Source organism: Octopus bimaculoides, chromosome 12 (genome assembly GCF_046866305.1).
Source record: "Octopus bimaculoides isolate indiv1 chromosome 12, ASM4686630v1, whole genome shotgun sequence".
NCBI classification, from domain to species: Eukaryota; Metazoa; Mollusca; class Cephalopoda; order Octopoda; family Octopodidae; genus Octopus; species Octopus bimaculoides.
The window spans coordinates 7,106,258-7,122,886 of NC_142939.1; the positions used below are offsets into that span (position 1 = coordinate 7,106,258).

Below are 16,629 nucleotides of genomic sequence, written 5' to 3' on the forward strand. Positions count from 1 at the left end.
CTTTTTTCTTAATTTATAAATTTTATTTGCATGTATTTATATGAATGTGTGTGTGTGTGTGTGTGTGTGTGCGCGCGCGTGTGTGTGTGTGTGGCCTGCATCATAAGAATTTGACAATTCAAGAGAATGTGAAATAATTTGTTTTTAACTTCAGCTTCCACAGTTAAAAATGAATATATGTATACATGCCAATGTTCTGCGCCGTGAGGACCAAAGACTCGAGGTATTTTGTGTTGCAAGACAGTGTAGGAGAGAGAATAGTGATGTTGTAGGAGAGAAATGTGTTCGCATGGATGATGGTACGCTTGCACTAAATGAGGCTGCAAAGAAAGAGGTCTGGAGATGCCACTACGATAGATTGCTTAATAAAGAGAATGAATGGGAGAAAGAGAGCCTGCCGTATGTCGACCCAACAGAGGGACCAGCTACCCGAGTTGACAGTACCAGGGTAGATAAAGCAATTAAGAGTATGAAGACAGGGAAAGCCCCCGGCCCATCAGGAATCACTGCAGAGATGCTCAAAATATCTGGCAGTGTTGGCTACAGCCTAGTCACCCGTATTACGAACCAGGTGATACACGAAGGAGTCATACCCAATGACTGGTGTAGCAGCACCATAGTCAACTGCTACAAAGGTAAAGGTGACGCTTTAGATACAAATAATTACAGCGGCATCAAGCTGTTAGATCAGGTTATGAAAGTTACAGAGAGGGTCATAGCCCAACTAATTAGAGAGCGAATCAATTTAGATGAGATGCAGTTTGGGTTCGTGCCAGGTAAAAGCACCACTGATGCCATATTTCTAGTGAGACAGCTGCAGGAGAAATACCTAGCCAAGGATAAACCTCTGTACCTGGCCTTCGTTGACATGGAGAAAGCCTTTGACAGGGTCCCCCGATCCCTTATCTGGTGGTCAATGAGGAAACTTGGGATAGAAGAATGGTTAGTGAGAGCTGTGTGAGCCATGTACAGAGATGCTGCCAGTAACGTGAGGGTTGGAAATGAGTACAGTAATGAATTCTGGGTAGAGGTAGGGGTCCACCAAGGTTCCGTCCTCAGCCCCCTCTTATTTATCATAGTCCTCCAAGCGATCACAGAGGAATTCAAGACAGGTTGCCCCTGGGAGCTCCTCTATGCTGATGACCTTGCACTAATTGCGGAGTCACTATCAAAACTAGAGGAGAAGTTTCAGGTGTGGAAGCAAGGACTAGAATCGAAGGGCCTTAGAGTCAACCTAGCAAAAACCAAAATCCTAATAAGTAGGAAGGTAGATAAAACACAAACCCCTTCAGGTACATGGCCCTGCTCAGTATGCAGAAAAGGAGTAGGTAGTAACTCTATAAGATGTACCCGGTGCAAGCTATGGACATATAAGAGGTGCAGCAATATCAAAGGCAGATTAACTACGAAGTTAGTTTTTGTATGTGGCAGATGTTCAGGTGCAATAAACACTGTAAACAAACAGAAAACAACTTCTATCTCATTCCAGGGAGAAAAACTAGAGGTAGTCAATAGCTTCCGCTATCTGGGTGACCAAGTTTGTAGTGGGGGTGGGTGCGCTGAAAGTGTAGCTGCTAGAATAAGAATAGCCTGGGCAAAGTTTAGAGAGCTCTTACCTCTGCTGGTGACAAAGGGACTCTCACTCAGAGTAAAAGGCAGACTGTATGACGCATGTGTACGAACAGCCATGCTACATGGCAGTGAAACATGGGCTGTGACTGCTGAAGACATGCGTAAGCTCGCAAGGAATGAAGCCAGTATGCTCCGCTGGATGTGTAATGTCAATGTGCATACCCGTCAGAGTGTAAGTATCTTGAGAGAAAAGCTGAACATAAGAAGCATCAGTTGTTGTGTGCAAGAGAGACGATTGCGCTGGTTTGGACATGTGGTGAGAATGAATGAGGATAGCTGCATGAAAAAGTGCCACACCCTAACAGTTGAGGGAACCCGTGGAAGAGGTAGGCCCAGGAAGACCTGGGCTGAGGTGGTGAGGCAAGACCTTCGAACATTGGGCCTCACCGAGGCGATGACTACTGACCGAGACCTTTGGAAATGTGCTGTGCGTGAGAAGACCCGGCAAGCAAAGTGAGATCATTGCCAGTGCCCCTGGACTGGCTCTTGTGTGGGTGGCACATAAGATGTACCATCTTGAGCGTGACCGTTGCCAGTACCGCCTGACTGGACTTTGTAGGGTTTTCAAGCGAGATCGTTGCCAGTGCCCCTGGACTGGCTCTTGTGCGGGTGGCACATAAAAGACACCATTTCGAGTGTGGCCGTTTTCGTGCGGGTGACACGTAAAAGCACCCACTACACTCTCGGAGTGGTTGGCGTTAGGAAGGGCATCCAGCTGTAGAAACTCTGCCAAATTAGATTGGAGCCTGGTGTTGCCATCCGGTTTCACCAGTCCTCAGTCAAATCGTCCAACCCATGCTAGCATGGAAAGCGGACGTTAAACAATGATGATCATGATGATGATGATACATACATTGTGTGTGTATTTTTCACCAATGTATATCAACAAGGAAGACAGAAAAAACAAAACTGGCAAGAAAACAGGTGCTTTTCTAAGAATGCCCCTTGTGATATTTGTTCTATACTTAGTTACAAATACTCCTTTCTCAAATTCACTATAAGAAATACATTGAGCCAGTGACTGGCTCGTTGAAAACCTGCTAGCATTGAAGTATTGTTCATAAATTTCAATATAATAGTAAAATGTACCAACTTACATAATTTTAGTGTGCAGGGTTAATAACAGCTCATACATTTGTATATCTCACCGCTCTGACTGTATTTTATGAGGTTTCCATGAAAAATGTATCATTAGTTGCTCTTTTTATCAGATGCCTGAAGGGAAAAGGACAGATTTATTTATCCTGCACACCAACTTTAGAACAGTTATCTTGTCATATCTAGAAATTTCTTTCCCTGATATTACTTCAAATCAATAAGAAAGGAATAAGTTATTTATTATAAATCATTATGCATAAGTTGCTTTCACAGATGACTCCAAACCTTCTTTATCTTATATCATATTGAACCACAGAGAATAAAATGTTAAAATCTATGTTTAGCTTGTGCTCTGGCATTTGTCGACTTTTTAGACTTCAAACCTCCTCCGTAAATTATGGTTCAAGCAACTAAGATTTTTAATAATTTGGAAAATTCCATCTTCTTCAGAGGTTTTATTTCAGATTAAATATTAGACTAAAAGCATTGACAAAAGATTGACAAATCCAAAATAACAGGAGCATAAAGAAAAAGAAAAACATGACAACGAATGAAAGTGTATGTAACTAAAAGTGGGATGCGTGAGGACAAAACACTAGTAAGGAGACGTTTGTTTCATTTAAGCAAAAACTTTATTGAATATTTTATGAAATTTGTTGGAAATAGCATGATAGATTTTTCATAACCTTTGCCGATGAAAAAAAGGTGCTTAGAAGTTAAATTTATGTAAATTGTCGGTTTAGAGATTGAGAAATATTTGTGAAACTTGAATTATATAAGGAATATTTCCATTGTAAATCTAAGAATAAGTTTATGTAATTGTGAGACTAATATCATATGCTTCAAAATGAAACATTAATTGAGTACAGAGCAGTAATAAGAAAATGAAATGACAAGGGAATAAACAATTATCTCATTTACTTCATTGGCTTACAGTTGTTTCTGCTATAGGATGCAGTGGACGCATAGTTGAGTGCCTGAGTAACACCTCATAGCAAAAACAGCTGTTAGCTAATGAAGTTCATAAGATGATCATTTATTCCTTTGTCACCTCATTTTCTTGATGATGATGATGATACATATATATATATATATATATATATATATCATCATCATCATCATCATCGTTTAACGTCCGCTTTCTATGCTAGCATGGGTTGGACGATTTGACTGAGGACTGGTGAAACCAGATGGCAACACCAGGCTCCAATCTAAATTTGGCAGAGTTTCTACAGATGGATGCCCTTCCTAACGCCAACCACTCCGAGAGTGTAGTGGGTGCTTTTACATGTCATATAAGTCAGGTCACTCTCGGGTGCTATTAGTCGCTCTTGTTCGCTACTAAAAACATGAAACCCAGTACAACCTGTTACATGGTCAGGTCGTTGGCAACTAAACTGGCAACTCCACCAAACTTCCTTGGTGAGGAGGGTGATAGTTGGACACTCTGCAGGACGAAAAATAAAACCTGTCATAAAGAACAGGGGAACTCATGAGTATTCAACAGCCATCCAACTGTGTGTGTGCACGCAAGTCATTTACCAATGTTTAAGATGCAACTCTGCATAAGCTACATCCTCATCTTACAGGAGTATTTTGTATGAAAAATATAAAAAGAAACAGTTTTAGTATCCAACATTCCATGAAAATTATTTTAAAGTGGTTTTGAAGGGTTAGCATGTGATTTTGTGCAAAAAAATACAATGTAAACAGGAATCAATTATAAAATGATATGTTGTAACATTATACTAACCTTGAAAAGAAAAGAGATTTAATTTACAATAGCTGAAAAGAAATACTTTACTTTAGTATCAGTGAATAATTTGTACATGCAGACAAAGCAAATATATCAGTAAAATCTAGTACAAAGCAAGTAGCAGAGTACAATAAATGTGAATGAATTCCAAGAGACACAGTATATGTGAAAGCAAGTCTTTCATTAATATCAGTAGACAGTAAGCAACAGGAAAACATTGAATCCATTCTGGTATTTCAGTGAATAGCGTAAGATATGTAACAACATTTAGAGCACAATAAATATAAAACAAAACAAAAAAAAAAGTTTCATGAAATGGAAGTTTATTTAATTAATCACCTGAAAAATCTCGGAAATCATCATCTTCAGAACTAGGTAAGCCAGCTTTGAGAAAGCTTGAAAGCTCGTTCTCACTGCTTGATGTCAAAGATACTCCCTTCATAACAGGAATGTTCTACAATTAGGATTTGTGTCAACAATATCTTCTTCAAATAATAAACCACCTCATCTCCATTAATGGCATTACTAACTCTACATCTTTTTAATGATTTCACAATTTCCTCATCTTTTACTTCATTCTATGAACTTGTTACCTGTTCACACATCTCTAAGTAAAGATCTTCCTTCTCCTTGTCAGTGTCTCTTCAAAACCTGAAACCTAAATCCAAGTCTTTCATTCTTACCACATGAATTCTTTAAATGGTTCATTGATAAAGACATCTAGAGGCTGAAAGTGACTGGTTAGAGTTAGTCTACCTGGTATTACAGTTGAAGTTTTAGTTGCCAACTTTCTTTTTAACAAACTGAGATCTGTAAACTCAAAAAGCTAGTTATTTTAATGGCTCACAAGGAAACTTGGACCACATTTTATCCACAATTTCATTCCTCCCAGTTTTTCTTTAGGTAATGTTTTTCTTCAGCAAGATTCTTTATTTCACGTTGCTCCTGTTCACTCGGCTGTAGAAATGAGTCGCAACATCACAGGTGCCAAGCTGTATCGGCCCCTTTGCCTTTCCCTTGGGTAACACTACTGGTGTGGAGAGGGGAGGGCGGTATGCATGGGCAACTGTTGGCCTTCCATAAACAACGTTGCCCAGACTTATGCATGGCAGGGTAACTTTCTAGGTGCAATCCCATGGTCAGTCTGACTGAAGGGGGTCTCAGCATATATATATATATATATATATATATATATATATATATATATATATATATGTGTGTGTGTATATATAATAAGGAGAGAGAGAGGGGGGGTGTCAAAAATGATTTCTACCTTTACATACAACTTCCTCATATTACTAAATGCTTGGTAATGAGAAATATGAGACTGTCTTCTCTTGACCTGGTATAGATTCCTTCACTTTATGGCAGGAAATAAATTCTTTTCTACAAGTCTCCATGCTACTTTTAATTTTTGTTCTGCAACAGAGACCCATCTTTTCAGGTAGATTAAAACAAGTATTGGAATTTTCACATGCAGTTCACTGCAATGCTTCATTTATGATATTGTTTCCTTTGTAATGTACTTGTGTGATAAACTATCTCATTTCATATCTTGTTAAAATTCAGAGACAAATGTAAGCTATCGGTAATGTAATTAAGATATAGATTAATAAATACAATGCAGAAACTAATATCGTAATGTGATTTGCAGTATTATAAACTCACTCATGCACATATGCATGCACACACACACACACATACACACACATGTTCTTTACATTGTTTTAGCCATTTTGGCTAAAACCATGCTGGAACACGATATTAATGCTTCAGCATCATATTCACCTGTATATATGACTGTCTTGTGTTCTTGTACATGTGTGTTCATTATATTGAAACTCATTCACGAGTATCATGTTACGGTATTAGTTTCTGCATAATATTACTTATATCTTAATTGTATGACCTAATATCTTATGCAACTTTAGTTTTCAAATATTCATTATTTATATTTATATATATATATATATATATATATATATATATATATATTGCTTCATTTTATCAGATGATTGCCATCTCACATTCAGCTTGATTGTTCTGACTTACTTTCATCGTTGCATGTGCATGAATGACTTTTCAGGCCAGCCAATGACTTACATAGTATTGCAAACAGTGAAGTCTGTACATGTTGCTACACATCCATCACTGTAAGACTTTTATGAAATACCATACGGATCAAGAAATGAATTGATAGTAAGACATCTGTACATTGCTAGAGTTAAGAGACAAAAGCTTGTACAACATCATTGCCACTTTCTCGCTCACTATAGTAGGCTGCAGCGACAATCATTGCAAGATTACTGGTACTATTTTGACTGCTAATTTTATGTTAGAATATCTTTCTCCTGAAAGAGCTGCCTTCCCTACAGACTTGTCAACAATAACCAGAGTTTCTTCTACACTTGGGAAATCTATTTAACTCAAAATTTCGAACAGAATTGAAGTGGGTCAGATTTTTGTAGAGTGAAGGGTACACAAGAATGAGAATATACAAATATGTATAAAAAAAAAAGGTCAAGAGATGTAGAAGTGATTAAATGATAAAATATAAGAAAATTGGTAATAGGTTGCCTCTGCTGTATAATCAGTAAGAGAATTCATAGAAGAATTTGATAAATTTGGTTGCCAAGAGGAGTGAAGAATTAGACATATCAGTCTCGCATTCCTCACCTGAGAATAGGGAGAAAAAAAGAAGAAAAAGTAATGCCATGGTTCCACTAAGAGATTTATGGGTTCTGAGATTAAAAACCATTTCATTAAATTCTAAGAATTTTTTATTTTTTTATTTCACAGATTTTTATAGTAATGTGAAGTATAGAATAATAATTGAATTATTTTGTTTCATTTCATGCTCCATTTGTTTTATGGAGAGTAAATATCATATTCTTTGTTTCTTTTAGTCTTTTACTGGTTTCAACCACTGCACAGTGTCCATGAAAGGACAATGGGTCAAAGTTTAATTAATTATATTAACACCAGCATACATATTTTATCTACTATAGAAGGAGTGGCAAATTCTACCTGTGCATATAGGGACATAACCAAATCACAAAAGGGCGTGACCATATATCACCATACTTTTCTCAGCACACTACTACTTCTGCCATTCCACTTAGTGAGAGTAAGAAAAATTGTTCTCAAATGAAGTGACAGCCCAAAATGTCAGATTCCCTTTCTTCCCTTGTCATAAAACATAACTGTATAATTTTTAAACCCACCTTTATGCTAATTGTTGCAGTTATCACAAAGGAGATAAGCATTTCTTCATAATATTTGGTAGGATTAGAAATTTGAACTTGACTTAAGGCTAAAGGAAAAGTTGCATAAAATTCACATATCTATATTTTTTTTTTTTTGCTTACTTATAACAAAGTTCATAAAATGTATTGTTGGCAGTAACTATGTAACTATTTCATTCAATTTAGAAGCCATCAGCATGATATAACCATTGACTTATTTATTAAACATTTCATGAAGTCTGATATTTCATTAATGAAAGAAATGATTATGGTCTGGAACTGGCACAGAAACACAGACTATCACCAGTTTTTCCACATAGTTGAACTCAGTATTGAACTCATAACATTGAGTCATAGAAGTCTGGAAGCTTAAAATATTCCACTGTTTTACTGTTTATATCAAATTTCATAAGCCTCATACATTATTAATTAATTTAATTTACTTTGAGAGGGTTCTTTTTGTCTTGTTTTTGGGTAAATGTTCCTTGTTATATAGCATTTATTAATCATCTGTTGAGCATAAAAGTAGATGTCATGTTAATTTTTGCAAATTTGAAATAAACTTAGAATAATTTTCTGCATATCATTAAATGTATGTCGATGTGTATGCAAGTAGATGTGTATATGTGTCTATATTTGTGCATATTTATGTATACATGTGTACTATATATGTGTGTGTGTGTATACACATACATACATATATATAGAGAGAGAGCAGGAAGGAGAGATACACAGAGATGCATATGGGTGTGTGTACATATACACATACACTCATATGTATACACACACACACTCTCATTCATTCTGTGTGTGTGTCTATGTTGATAGGGAAAATATTCACCCTATGATCAAATCCTTTGTATGAAATCAATATCTTGTCAGAAATTAATATATATCCTACAGCTCTAGTATTCAAATATATTCACAATTGAATTTTAATGATGAAATTCAAGTATTATTACATAAACAAATATTAGGCACTCTTTGAACTGAATAGTAATTTCATGGCATTATAATATATTAAATTACATATTCCTGATTAGTTGTTAATTTTCTGTAATTCTGAGATTTCTAACTTTATTAACCAAATTACATCTGCAACATTTGTCTTCACTATCAGCACAATCACAACCTCCATTGAGATATTTTTATTATTATTATTATTATTGAACCACAACTCAGACAGATTTGTAAAAAGAAATTTCATCATTGCTCACATACAGCATATATAGTTAGAGATATACATTTTACATAACAAATTCCTATTAAATTATGGCTGTACATATATAACTATGGTGAAGCTCTGGTAATTTGTACAACAAAACATATATGTTAGCCAATGCAGGATTGAATTTTTATATCAGAAAATAAGAAACGTTGTTGCAAGCAAAATTTATCCTGCATTCAAATTTGAAACTCTCTCTAGAAGTCATATGAAAAAAATGGTTTAAACCTTAAAACCAAAACAGCAATTTAATAGAAATTTCATAGCTGTGAATTTTTAAAATTAATTACTTTCATTTAATCATATTCATTATTTTTCTCAGCACAGACGAACCCCCACAGCTTCTTACTCATTTTGCAATTTAATCATGTTACTAAAAATGTTCTTATTTGATCACTTAATCTACAGGAAGTTGTAGCTGTATCTCCTTCAAATCGCAATTTACATCATTTTTGAAAAGATAGGTGATGCATTGAATAGCTTCATCCTGGATATGCAGTCTCAGTAAAATAATAGGTTAAGTTCTATCAAATATTACTTGGGGCTATACAACAGCAATAAGAAGGGTATGTATAACATTCAGGCATACATAAATAACACATGGAATATATATATGTGTGTGTGTGTGTGTAAATAAATATGTGTATGTATATATATATATATATATATATATATATATATATATATATATATATATATATATGTAAACGGAGTTAGCGATTATAGTGACTGACTACGCAAAGGAGGTTGGTGCAAAAAGTGGAATAAAAAGAAAGAAAACAAATGTAAGAAAACAAGCTCTTCATCCTCTTTGACTGTAGATACCATAATTAATGTAGCTGGCACAGAATAATATAAGAGAAAGGATGCTAGAATGGTGTCCTCTAGTTCAACAAAAGAAGCCTGTCCATGTGCTTGCATTTGCTAAAACTTTTGGATTTGGAATTAAGTAGTGTGGTGGAATTCTTGGACCTACAAAGATTGTGTGATCTTTCAGCTATGTATATTTCAAATTCTAACTTAAAAATAAAATAAAATTAACAATTCTCTTTTCTCCCTTGTGAAATTGAAGTTTTTGATTTCACCATTAAAAGTAGCACATTTCTCTAGTTTAGTAGTAGTAATATGACTATTCAGTCAGTGAAGGCATTTGGTTTGTTTCCCTGGAGTGACTTTGTCCACTTTTTCCCATGTCGGAGATTGTTAACTCATATAATCTAGGCTATTATCTATAGTTGCATTTAGGGTGGCAACTTGGTAGAATCATTAAGGGCATCAGACAAAACCTTAGCAGCATTTCTTCTGACTCTTTATGTTCTGAGTTCATATTCCAAGGTCATCTTTGCCTTTTATCCTTTCGGAGTTGATAAAATAAGCACCAGTCAAATATCAGGCTTGAAGTAATCCACTTGTTCCCTTCCCCTCAAAATTTTATGCCAAAATTATCAAGAATTATTTCTAGCTACATTTGCCTTTGAGTAACTTTGAAAAATATTTCTTTGAATTTTACAATTATTCAAAATACAAGTATTGTGCTCAATTTGTTCCTCTAAAACTTTCAAGGTGATGCTCCAGCATTGCCAAGTCCAATGACTGAAACAAATAAAAGGTGAAGATATTGAGTCTCCTACCCATCCCTTAACTTTCAAAAGTATTTGTGGACCACTCATTTATTTCTTCAACTGTAACTGTACAGGTCAGAAGGTACTCCTTTTATTTGTCTCTTTAAAACTTCATCAAGTCTTTTATATATCATCATCATCATCATCATCGTTTAACGTCCGCTTTCCATGCTAGCATGCGTTGGACGATTTGACTGAGGACTGGTGAAACCGGATGGCAACACCAGGCTCCAATCTAATTTGGCAGAGTTTCTACAGCTGGATGCCCTTCCTAACGCCAACCACTCAGAGAGTGTAGTGGGTGCTTTTACGTGTCACCCGCATGAAAACGGCCACGCTCGAAATGGTGTCTTTTATATATATATATATAGATAGATACAGTAATCTTTGATATAATACAGTAAGACCACAGGGTAATGTTATTAGGAAGGTAACAGGGGAGGGTGAAACACTAACTGAATAAATTAAGAGAAGTTAACAAACAAGACAAGACTAAGTGAAAAAGTGAAACATCTGTTTTTTTCCTAAAAGATTTCAAGAAAATCTTAAAGAATTCCACCAAGGTCAACTAAAAAGATTGTCGCCTTTTCACCTTTTTTGTCTTGCTTTTAGCTTTTTTTTAAAACTTTTTTTAACTTCTCTTAATTTATTCAGTTACAGTGTTTCAGCCACAGCCTTTATCTTCCTAATCTCCCCTACTAAGCGCGTTACCTTGTTGTCTTACTATTCTATTCCATAACCATGTTGCCTAAGATACACCAGCAGAGGAATCTTTAAATTTAATGAAGATATGAGCAGCTATTAAATAATGTATTTTTGATTTTAAATACAGATTTTTCAAAATTAATCTATGCTCCAGAATTCAATAAACATACAAGCTTAATTATTTCCTTTTGATCATGCCCTGTTAATATAATTTATATGTTGTTGGGTTTTTTTAGTTAAATATAAAGATACGTATCTCACTTGGCTTGCCGGGTCTTCTCACGCACAGCACATTTCCAAAGGTCTCGGTCAGTAGTCATCGCCTCGGTGAGGCCCATAATTTTCCATAGCTCAACTAGATAAGATTTAAATTTTGCATATTTAATAAAATTCCATATTGCTTTTTCAGCAATTATTCTGAGAAATAATTCCTTTTTATTTGACTCACGTATATAGATTCCTTTAGAGTTTTCTTTTTACTTTGTATTGCCAAGTTTGATTCTGATAAGGAAACATTTGACAGCATAAAACATTGAAGCGCATAGTCAATCCATTCCTTGATTGCTGGTTCTAACAGTTTTCCATCTTTCAAGAAATTTCTAACCATACAGCTACAATATAGTTGGCCAACATCTATCTACAGGTCATTTTCATTTAAATAACCTGTCTCATTCTTTCTGCAATAAATCTAGATAACTTAAGCTAGCTGCATAACAGTGTTTACTGATTAAATAAACCAATTCGTCTATAGTTGAGTTATACATCTTTTTACATAATTTACAAATATACTTCTATGGTTATTTTCTGCGATAACTTTGATTAACTTTAGCTGGTTGTTAATAGCAATTATTGATTAAGTTAAATGATATGTTTATTGTTACATTGTAACTGCCATAGTGTATACGTATTTTTGATCTCAGAGCACTTCATATCATTTTAGCTTTCGAATGGTTAGGCAAGCAGGCCAACATTCCCTTTGATCAGAATGCTGGTGCCGTATAAAAAGCACCCAGTGCACTTTGTAAAGTGGTTAGTTGTAGGAAGGGTATCCAGCCATTAGAAATCATGCCGAAATAGACAATGGAGCCTGGTGGGGCTCCCAGCCTTACCAGCTCCTACCAAATTATTCAACCGATGCCAGCATGGAAAACAGGCATTAAATGATGATGATACATAGAGACATACAGACAACAAGCTGCCGCACATTTTTCATCTGCCAAATTCACTCACAAAAGCATTGGTTGGCCCAGAGCTATACATTTGTTTAAGGTGCTATGCAATGAAATTGAACCCAGAACCATGCAATTTCAAAGTGAAATGATTTATGTGTCTTACTCTTAGTGAAGGACTCTACATAAAGACTAGACTAAGTATCGAACTCACAACCATGTAGGCAGTAATTTACTGCATTAACCATCCAACCATTGTGCTTCTACTTGTTTAATGTGAAAATTGCCATCCGGTTTCACCAGTCCTCAGTCAAATCGTCCAACCCATGCTAGCATGGAAAGCGGACGTTAAACGATGCTGATGATGATAATGATGATTACACATCTGTCTCCACAGCTATATATGAGTTAATTCCATTTCTATTTTCTATTAAGTTTATTTATATTTCTCTGTGCTTCACTTTAACGATATAAGTGTCATTACTTGTTTCTGTTAATTCTGGCAAGTTTATTTATTTAATTTCCTAACTAAATGCAGTGACATGTCCTGTATTTTGTACTCAAATCTTCTCAATTTGGTAGTTCATGTCATTGCTGTGATTAATCCTGTCTACACAGTTAATTTTGTTATTGTTGCTTTTTAACTTGAAGCAAACCTGTAATCAAGTGTATTCCAGTCATGACTATCCTGTCTTCTAAGAAATATCTCTAAAATTATGCTATCTAATCTGTAATGTGGCCGCCATCTTGAGAAGTGCCATTGTGCATGTGCAAGGAACTTGCCATCAGTGGAAGTACCCGGGCACGCATGCGTAAGGCAACAGGTGGAGAGAGAGAGCAATAGCGTTCGATCTCTTCTCTCTCTAGCAGCGGTGGTGACAACACATATCTCTTCTTCTTCTTCTTCTTCTTCTTCTAAACATTTTATGTATTGTCTCCTTCAAAATAATTTAATAATGATTTCTAAAGTAAGTACAAAGCCACAAATACTAGGCAAGTGATGTAGTTAATTAAACTGGACTTGGTACTTCCTTCTCTTTGTTTGGCTAATAGCTATAATCATAATTCTTTTAAATCTTGTGTTGATCATAGTTTGGAGTGCAGTTTCTCATTAGTTAAACTAAATGAGTTGCTTGAGGACTTTTATATTGGTAGTTCCTTGCCGTCTCATTGGGAGCAAATTCCAAGATAATTATTTTTAAGCCAAGGTAAACTCTATACATTCACTTGGTCTACTAGAACTAGCAGCCAAAGCTCTCTTCATATCACAGCCTACTAAATAAAGAAGAATACATGTTTACAAAGTAGTTCTTCATATATTTACAAAATGATGGGATGGTCAAGGCTGAAGCTCACTGCTTTTAACATAATGTTGAACACATTAGGTAATGCAGTCCACAGTACACTATATCAGAAAGCAAGACAGTATGTCCATGCTTGGAATACTATTTGATCATAGATCAGCTCAACCAGAACTAATCTTGGATTAAACTGAAGTTCAATTCATTATACGAAGTCACATGACCAAAATTCCCTCTGACACTTTCTCTCTCACTCTACTAGTTCTATCAAATAGGCAATAATCAATGAAGTTTGGGTGTTAGTAACAACTGACCACATGATTATAAGTTCCAAATTTCTCAACAGCCATTGCGATGTGCACCTGAACAAGGCAAGTAACTCTGCTTCAATTTTGCTTGCAAAAAAATTGAATTCTGTTCCTGTTCACAATGGCAGGAATAACATCCAGCTGTATAAACAATTGCCCTAACAAAGATTATGCCACCCACATCCAACAAGCTACAAGTGTGTGCGTGTGTGTGTTTATAGGCATTTCAGTGAGTCTAGAAATGAGTTCAACTAATAACCATTATATTCTGTCTTAAAAAAACAACTCAGGGAACTTGCTAGAAATAGCAATCAAATCTTACTCAGATCACACCCAACCAATTTGAAAAAGGAAGGTAGGTGACGCAATGGATTATGCGGTATGAGTAGACTGTGCCTTGAAGCATTTTTTTAAAAGCAGGATTGATTGTGATTAGAAAAGCTATGATCTTAGGTTTGCTTAACCAGGATTGAATTGGGATTTTGAAATTTGGCAAGACTAGAAGACATTTTCTTCATAGCCATTTAGCTTGTTAGAAACACAAGCTAATTATATTTCTAGATACACTTTGCCCTCCTAGAGCCAAGGGAGCATTACTGTCTGGAACTTTTCTCCTGGTAGGGGCTACCCTTAGCAAGTCGGTCTCCCTTGGAGGTTCCAGACTAACAGTGACCCACAGTACATCAGCTCATCACCAAGATGGCAGCTCTATTCTGAAGAGGGCCAACAACCTACCCAGATGAACCCTCAACTTGTTACGACACTGACTAGATGATACACTATGTCTGAGAAAAAAAACAAATGAGACAGTTATGGTTGGAACACTGTTGCCTTTAGGCATGCCTTTTCAGAAGGTGAGTTGAACTAAACAACATCCACAACATTAATTCAAGGACTATATAGCACAATATAACAGCTATTCTATGAGAACTATTTATTTATTTTTTTATTTTTTTAGGGTTTAGACCAGTTGTGCTCAACTGGGTTCCATATGGCCCTTGGGAACCCACATTTTGCTGTTAAAATTTATGCACAATAAATTGGACATACACAAAATATTTTAACAAATTTTTGATACAGTTAATAACATTTACTTATAAAAATATAAAGGGACTTTTTTAAACATTGAATGTTTATTAGGGTCCAGTAAAGTAAAAAATAGGAATCAACAGGGTCCATAGGCAAAATATGGTTGAGAACCACTGGTTTAGGACAGAGGAGAAAGGGACAGTGCAAATGACCCTTTCCAGGGATGTTGGGAAGAAAGAAGGTATTTATCATTTTAACCATAGATTTGGCTTTTTAAATTATATTTTTAGCTAGAGACCTGGCCCAAACGCTTGCAGCAGATTAGACTCCACTAAAAGCACCCAAGTATGAGGTGGTGCTGTTAAATTGAATGACAAAGATACTGGTTATTATATTTAATCTTTAATCAATCTTCAAAATGTATCCCAATATATTTATTGTTGAATGTAAATGAGCTGAAAGTCTCAATCAATCATTTTAATCATTTGAAATAGCAATACAATAAGCATGGCTCTAAGTTCAAAATCTTGATACAGAGAAAATGTTTCATTTGGAAAATAAATAGAAAATTTAAAGACATTTAATGCATTTTAAATTGAAGACATTTGAAACTTAATTGTGATTTATTAGATTAATTATATTAAACACTTAAGGTGAATTTTAGTTAGAAAAAATTTCACATTGCAACACAAATAGTTTTTGTCTTTCCAGAATTGTAAACTAATATTTTCTTCGTTAAATTTCATTATGTTTAATTTAAGGGATATTTGTTCTAGACAAGTGAAACAGAAGACCCTAGAAACACACTGAAAGATAAATAAAAATATTATAATAATCCTTTTCAGAGTGTTAAAAATATCATTCTGACAAGACAAAAAAAACAAGATATATATTATATCTACAGATATTGAACACTGTTTTACCGAATATAGACTAATGAAAATATTTCAATTTCATGAAATAATTTAATTATTTCTTGTGTAATTTTTGTTTCTGAGAAAAATAATAATAATAGTAATAATTATAATGATAATGATAAAGTGAAATCTTACAGAGTCTTTTAACAAAAATAATGATTTGTCACTTTGTTTCAATATTTTATTTAATATTCTAAAAAGAGAAAAATAAAGAGACAAAACTGTAAAAATCAGATAAAGTGAGTGAAAATATAAAAGCAAGATAATTTAATATTTAAAGTTAATAAGTATCTATCACTCACATCTACTCCTGATAAATTGGTGCCAGATAATTTTTCATTACAACTATGGCTTGTCAAATATTTTCTCATAAAAATATAGTATTTGTGTATAATTTTTCGGACTATTAATTTCATCTTTAGAGATAAAAACTTATTTTTATTTTATTTATTTATCTATTTGCAGTATTTACATTTTACAAAATCTTTTGATCACTGATTCTCATCAGATGTCATTGACTTAGGGGATAAAACCATTATTACCCTTAGTTTGGAAACAAAGGGTCCTGTCTGGGATGACGAATAAGATACATAATGATAAACTGAGATCAAACTGAAGCAGA

General features: G+C 34.8%; 1 protein-coding gene across 3 annotated transcripts in view; it reads left to right on the plus strand.

Annotated features, from left to right (window-relative positions):
* LOC106868246 (zwei Ig domain protein zig-8) overlaps window positions 1-16,629 on the plus strand; it is a 363,647-nt gene that overhangs the window by 114,135 nt on the left and 232,883 nt on the right. The window lies entirely within an intron of this gene.